The 5,909-nt window shown below is 42.3% G+C and overlaps 1 protein-coding gene and 1 pseudogene across 4 annotated transcripts in view; one reads left to right on the top strand and one right to left on the bottom strand.

Moving 5' to 3' along the window:
• Positions 1-5,909, bottom strand: part of Hnrnpul1 (heterogeneous nuclear ribonucleoprotein U like 1) — a 35,231-nt gene that overhangs the window by 14,402 nt on the left and 14,920 nt on the right. The gene's annotated exons all lie outside the window — the stretch shown is intronic.
• LOC101986201 lies at positions 4,152-4,684 on the top strand (annotated as a pseudogene).

The following is a 5,909-nucleotide window of genomic DNA, read 5'->3' as shown; positions in this document are numbered from 1 at the left end:
CCATGCTTAATCTCGTATGCCGTCTTCTAAAAAAAAAAAAAAAAAAAAAAAAAAAACCACAAACAAATGATATTAACTGTAAACTCTTAGTTGAAGGTACTGGGGCTCACAAGTGGGAGAGTCGACGCAGGGAGTAAAACAACCATTTTTCTGGACCCAGTACATTCTTCTTTGGTATACACACACACATTAGGCAGTACCAGGCAAAGTTCAGAGACACTTTACTGTCTCCTAACCAAAGATCTTGAAGCTGGTAACATATCTGAGTCTTATGCTTAGGCTTAAGATGAAGACAAAGGTTATCTTGCCTTGTCCCCCAGTCTGACAGGGCAGTCTATACAGATAGAGATAAGAGAAGCCAGAGCAGGCATTTTAACAGCTCAGTCCAGCTCTAAAGATGAATCCTCTCCTTCGTTTAATACACATTCCTAGAGTTCACACACTCTTCCTGGTACATGACTCTGCTGATCCAGATCCCATGGAATTCAGGGGCCAATGGAGAATCAAAGAAAAGACTCAGTATTGTAATTCAAGAAAACCACTCATGGGTTTCTTGGAGGGAACTTATGTTAAGTCTTGATCAATAGACAGATACGAGCCATGAGTACAAACCTCATGGTAAAAGAATACAGATCTGTTGCTGGGACACATAAAAGGCAAGAGAAAAGTAATCTCAGACATGCAGGGAAGGACTGATTCATTCAACTGTCTACTAAGTTGCTGAAGCTCAGTGGATCCTGTTTTGTGGCCTTAAGCTAATTACTTTATCTTGTTTCTCTATGGGGGAAAGGGATATCTGTGGTATTTAATACACAGAGTCATCCTAAGAATATGGTAAGCTGGGGCTGGAGAGATGGCTCAGAGGTTAAGAGCATTGCCTGCTCTTCCAAAGGTCCTGAGTTCAATTCCCAGCAACCACATGGTGGCTCACAACCAACTGGAATGGGGTCTGGTGCCCTCTTCTGGCCTGCAGGCATACACACAGACAGAATATTGTATACATAATAAATAAATATATAAATAAATAAAAAATGTCTTGTAAGAGACAATGATTCAGAGTAGATATAGCCAGGCCAGTAGTGAATTAAAAAAAAAAAAGAATATGGTAAGCTAGTGCATTTAAAGCACAAGGGCATTGTGGGTGTGAGGGGCTGGGGATGGAATTGTGGGGGAGGAGTCGTCCTTAGGATGTGAAAGGCTTTCCAAGTTACCTCTAGAGGTCAGAACCACTGCTGGTGGTGGAGCAGAGAGCACTGACTTGCTTTAAGTATAGCGGCCCAGCCAAAGCTGCTCCAGAAAGGTCACTGACACTACGAGAGGAGGTTACAGTTAAGCTTCAAAACTCAGGATGAGACAGCAGACTGAAGCCAAGTATAAGTTCTAGTTTCTGACAAAATGGTACAAGATGTAGTATTCTTTCTGAAATTAGGAGACCACTTTAAGTTCCCCTTCAAGGACCAGTGAAGTATCCTTTTTCTGAGGAGTTTCCCAGTTTTCTATCAGCATCCCCCAAGTCTTAGCAGACCCCTTAGTCCTTACACACCACAGGTTATGACCATGACGGGCAGACAGGCCAACACAAGCCTAGGGGAATCTTGCCTGCAGTAGTCTGCTGTATCTTTTACAGAGACAGATGGTCCCAGTCACCTTTGCTCTAGCATGCAAATGAATAATTTGAGTGTCGCCTACCTAGGGCATCACCTTTATGAGAAGAACTACCAGTACCCACAGCTAACAGGTCTACCCACATAGCCACCTGTCCAAGGCAGGGTTATGAAAAGTACCTCCTGACATACCTCTGTACTGCACTCTACTCTTGAAATATACCATCTGTCCATTCTTCACTTGAAAATTCACTGCTTTTTTCTTTCTCTGTCAAGAGATCTGATACAAACATGTTCCCTCTGTTTCCCAGATCCTGATTTTTATACTCCCTTTCAACACCCTGTTATGAACCCTCATTAAAGTTATGACATCTTCTAATAAAAGGGAATTGTATGTGGAACCTTTCCTTAAACAGAATTGGATCTTACAAAAAAAAGTTTAAATACAGGGTTAAGTATCAATGTTAAGAGAGAGAAAGATGCTAAGGAAAGAATGGGTGTGAACTTTTAAAGAGATGGCTCCTTGCTGGTACAGTGGCTTACACCTGCAATCCCTGTAATTGGGAAGTAGAGGGAGGAACAGGAATTCAAGTGAGCTTGAGATCATGTCTCAAAAACCAGACTAGATTTGGTGGTGCAAGCCTTTAATCTCAGCTCTTGGAAGGCAGAGGGTAGTGGATCTCTGTGAGTTTGAGGGCAACCTACTCTTCAGTGAGTTCCAAACTTGCCAGGGCTACATACAAAGTGTGACCCTGTCCCGAAAAAAGTATTCACAGCTGCTCTTGCAGAAGACGACATGGGCAACTTGGGTTTAGTTCCCTGTACTTACATGACAGCTACAAACTGACTGTAGCTCCAGTTCAAGAGTATCCGATGCCCTCTTCTGGCCTCCATAGGCACCGCATGTAAATGGTACACAGTTATACATACAGTCAAAACATCCATATATACAAAATAAAATAAATCTGGGCCCAGAAAGATGGCTCAGTGGTTAAGAGCACTTTCTATTCTTGCAAAGGACAGGTTCAACTCCCCGCACCCAGGCAGCAGCTTACAAACACCCGTGACTCTAGTTCCAGGTTACCATCTTCCAGCCTCCAGGGATACTAGGCACATACACAGTATGTAAAACACTCATATACACAAAATTAAAAACAAAACAAAACTTTCCTGAAAATTTTAAACTAGGTAGAGAAATGGTCTGGCCAACATAGGATAAAAGCCTGAAGTTCTGCACTGTCACTTGCCCGCAGAACATAATACTGATACAAGGGTCTGAAAAACATGATCACAAACAGATACTAATGCCTTCAACTTCTTCAAAGTGCAGTCCTAGTGGTAGCTGGCTGTCAATATTTGAGATTATGGAACTAACCAGTTGGTAAGTAAAATGCTTACCAAGCATGAAGACCAAGTTTGGATACCCAGGCCCCAGGTGGAAAGCAAGTGTGGTAGCATGCACCTGTAATCTCTAAGAGTGGGAAGGAAACAGGAGGCTGGCCTAGAGTTTGCCAGCCAGCTAGCCTGGCCAAAATGATGAACTCCAGGTTCAATGAAACTGACCCTGTCTCAAAAAAGTAGAGTGCCAGGTTTGGTGTCATATGCTTTTAATTCCAGGACCAGAGAGTCAAAGGCAGGGAAGTCTTAGTTTAAGGCCAACCTGGACTACACAGTGAAATCCTGTTTTAAAATGTATATATGCATATTCCTACCCTCCACTACACACAACTTATAACCAGAAGTTAACTTAGGAAGAAACACTACATATATAGTCCATAATAATGCACAGATGTGGACTGGAGAGATGGCTCAGAGGTTAAGAGCACTGGCTGCTCTTCCAGAGGTCAATTCCCAGAAACCACATTGTGGCTCACAATCATCTGTAATGAGATCTGGTGCCTTCTTCTGGTGTGCAGAAATATAAGTAGCCAGAACACTGCATACATAAATAAATCTTATAAGAAGAATGCACAGATATATGTGAAAGCTGCTCCATGTGGGAAGAGTGAATTGTATAGGGACCCTGGCAAGTGGCAAAACGGTACCTACAAAAGTGGCACCTACCATAGCTGATAAACTGGAAGGAGAAAGGCTACAGCAAGTATGATGGTGAGACTACAGACATGACAAAAAGAACCCAATCAAAACTCAAAGAGGGCCTTCTGGTTCCCATAGTCCTAAAAAAGATCTTAAGGAATACAGTTAAGCAAGGGATAGAATAAACACGCTACCCTTTATGTTAAAGAAGCAAAACAAGTGTCCTTTTTCTTGTATTCAGATTCACCCTAGAACAGGTGGCTCCTGGTGCAGCTGGAATAAATGAAACAATGGGTGGGGACAATACCTATATACTCGCTGGGCAGTGGTGGTACACACCTTTAATCCCAGCACTCAGGAGGCAGAGGCAAGCGGATCTCTATGAGTTTGAGGCCAGCCTGGTCTACAAGAGATAGTTCCAGGACAGGCTCCAAAGCTACACAAGAGCTACATACTCTTAAACAAGTCCTTGTTTCTCTCTTTAAATCACACAAATTAACTTAAAAAATGGTTCTTAGTGCCCTCTTTCCTTTCTGCCACCGCCATGCCATCCAGACTGAGGAAGACCCGGAAACTCCGGGGCCACGTGAGCCACGGCCATGGCCGAATCGGTAAACACCGCAAGCATCCGGGAGGACATGGGAACTCTGGAGGCATGCATCATCACAGGATCAACTTCGACAAATATCATCCAGGTTACTTCGGGAAAGTTGGGATGAGGCATTTACCACTTAAAGAGGAACCAGAGCTTCTGCCCGACTGTCAACCTGGATAAACTGTGGACGCTGGTCAGTGAGCAGACCCGGGTCAACGCTGCCAAGAACAAGACTGGAGTTGCTCCCATCATTGATGTCCTGCGATCGGGCTACTACAAAGTTCTGGGGAAGGGAAAGCTCCCTAAGCAGCCTGTCATCGTGAAAGCCAAATTTTTCAGCAGAAGAGCTGAAGAGAAGATAAAGGGTGTTGGAGGTGCCTGTGTTCTGGTGGCTTGAAGCCACTCAGGGAGGCCAATTAAATGCTAACACTTAAAAAAAAAAAAAAAAGGTTCTTAGTTAGCTCTGTATCACTTGTGTGGCCACTGGAAAATTATAGGGACATACTATTAATTGGAAAAACTATATTCAAGACTATAGATTATAACCATCACTAATTTTCATCTAAAAAAAGTATTTTATTAGAAAAGCATGGTATGGTGGTTGGATGCTTTTAATCCCAGCACTGGGATGGAGAGGCAGGTGAATCTAAAAATGCAAGGCCACCCTAGACCATATAGCAAGTTCCAGGCCAGAGAGTTAGATCCTACCTTAAAAAAATAAAACAAAGGTCATAATTGAGTTCCAGGAAAGCCCGTCTCCCTCTCACACACACAAAGGTCACACAATACATAGGAAGACTGGGAATCTGTTTCAAACTTAAGGAATCAAGACAGGGCAACAGAAAGCAACACATTCTGGTCAGCTCCCAAATCAAAAATACTCAATAGTACTAAACCAAGCCAATGGGACAACTTACATAATTTAAATGTAGGCTGATGGTAGCTACACCTGCCATCACTGATATACAGTAGTATAACAATCTCATATCTGGGAAACACTGTTAAGATGGTAGACTTAAATATATATGAAATATTTAGTAAAGGATATATAGTCTATTCTCAAATGGGTCAAATATAAAAGCAAAAACACACACACGGTGAAAGTGGTAAAAGGCCCTGAAAATTCTTTATTCTTATCTTTCTAAAACTTTTGTTTTGTTTTGGGAGTGATGGCGTCCTTTTGTTTTTACTTATTTTTATTCTGATGGTGGTGCATGCCTTTAATTCCAACACTTAGGAGGCAGAGACAGGCAGATCTTTGAGTTCAAGGCCAGTCTGATCTATTGTATGAATTCCAGGACAGACAGAGCTATAAAGAGAAACCCCATCTTGAAAAAACAAAATCAAAAATTTTATTGATTTTTTTTTTGAGTCTCGTAGTCCAGGCTAGTCTAAACTTACTATAGAGCTGAGTATGACTTTGAACTTAGGGTCCTCCTATCTCTTCTGAGAGCTAGGATAATAGACATCACTACACCCAGTTTCATGCAATAAAGAAGACTGAACCCAGGGCTCTACATACCCAACAAGCACTCTATCAACTGAGCAGCTTCCCCAGAGCCTCTAAGTTTGAAATAATTTTCCAAGCTAACAGAGAGAGAGAGAGAGAGAGAGAGAGAGAGAGAGAGAGAGAGAGAGAGAGAGAGAGAGAGAGCAAGTTTCTTTTAAAAGGA

The sequence above is a fragment of the Microtus ochrogaster genome, linkage group LG4 (genome assembly GCF_000317375.1).
Source record: "Microtus ochrogaster isolate Prairie Vole_2 linkage group LG4, MicOch1.0, whole genome shotgun sequence".
Taxonomy (NCBI): Eukaryota; Metazoa; Chordata; class Mammalia; order Rodentia; family Cricetidae; genus Microtus; species Microtus ochrogaster.
Note: the sequence above shows the minus strand (reverse complement) of the source record. Positions and strands in the feature narration are given on the sequence as shown.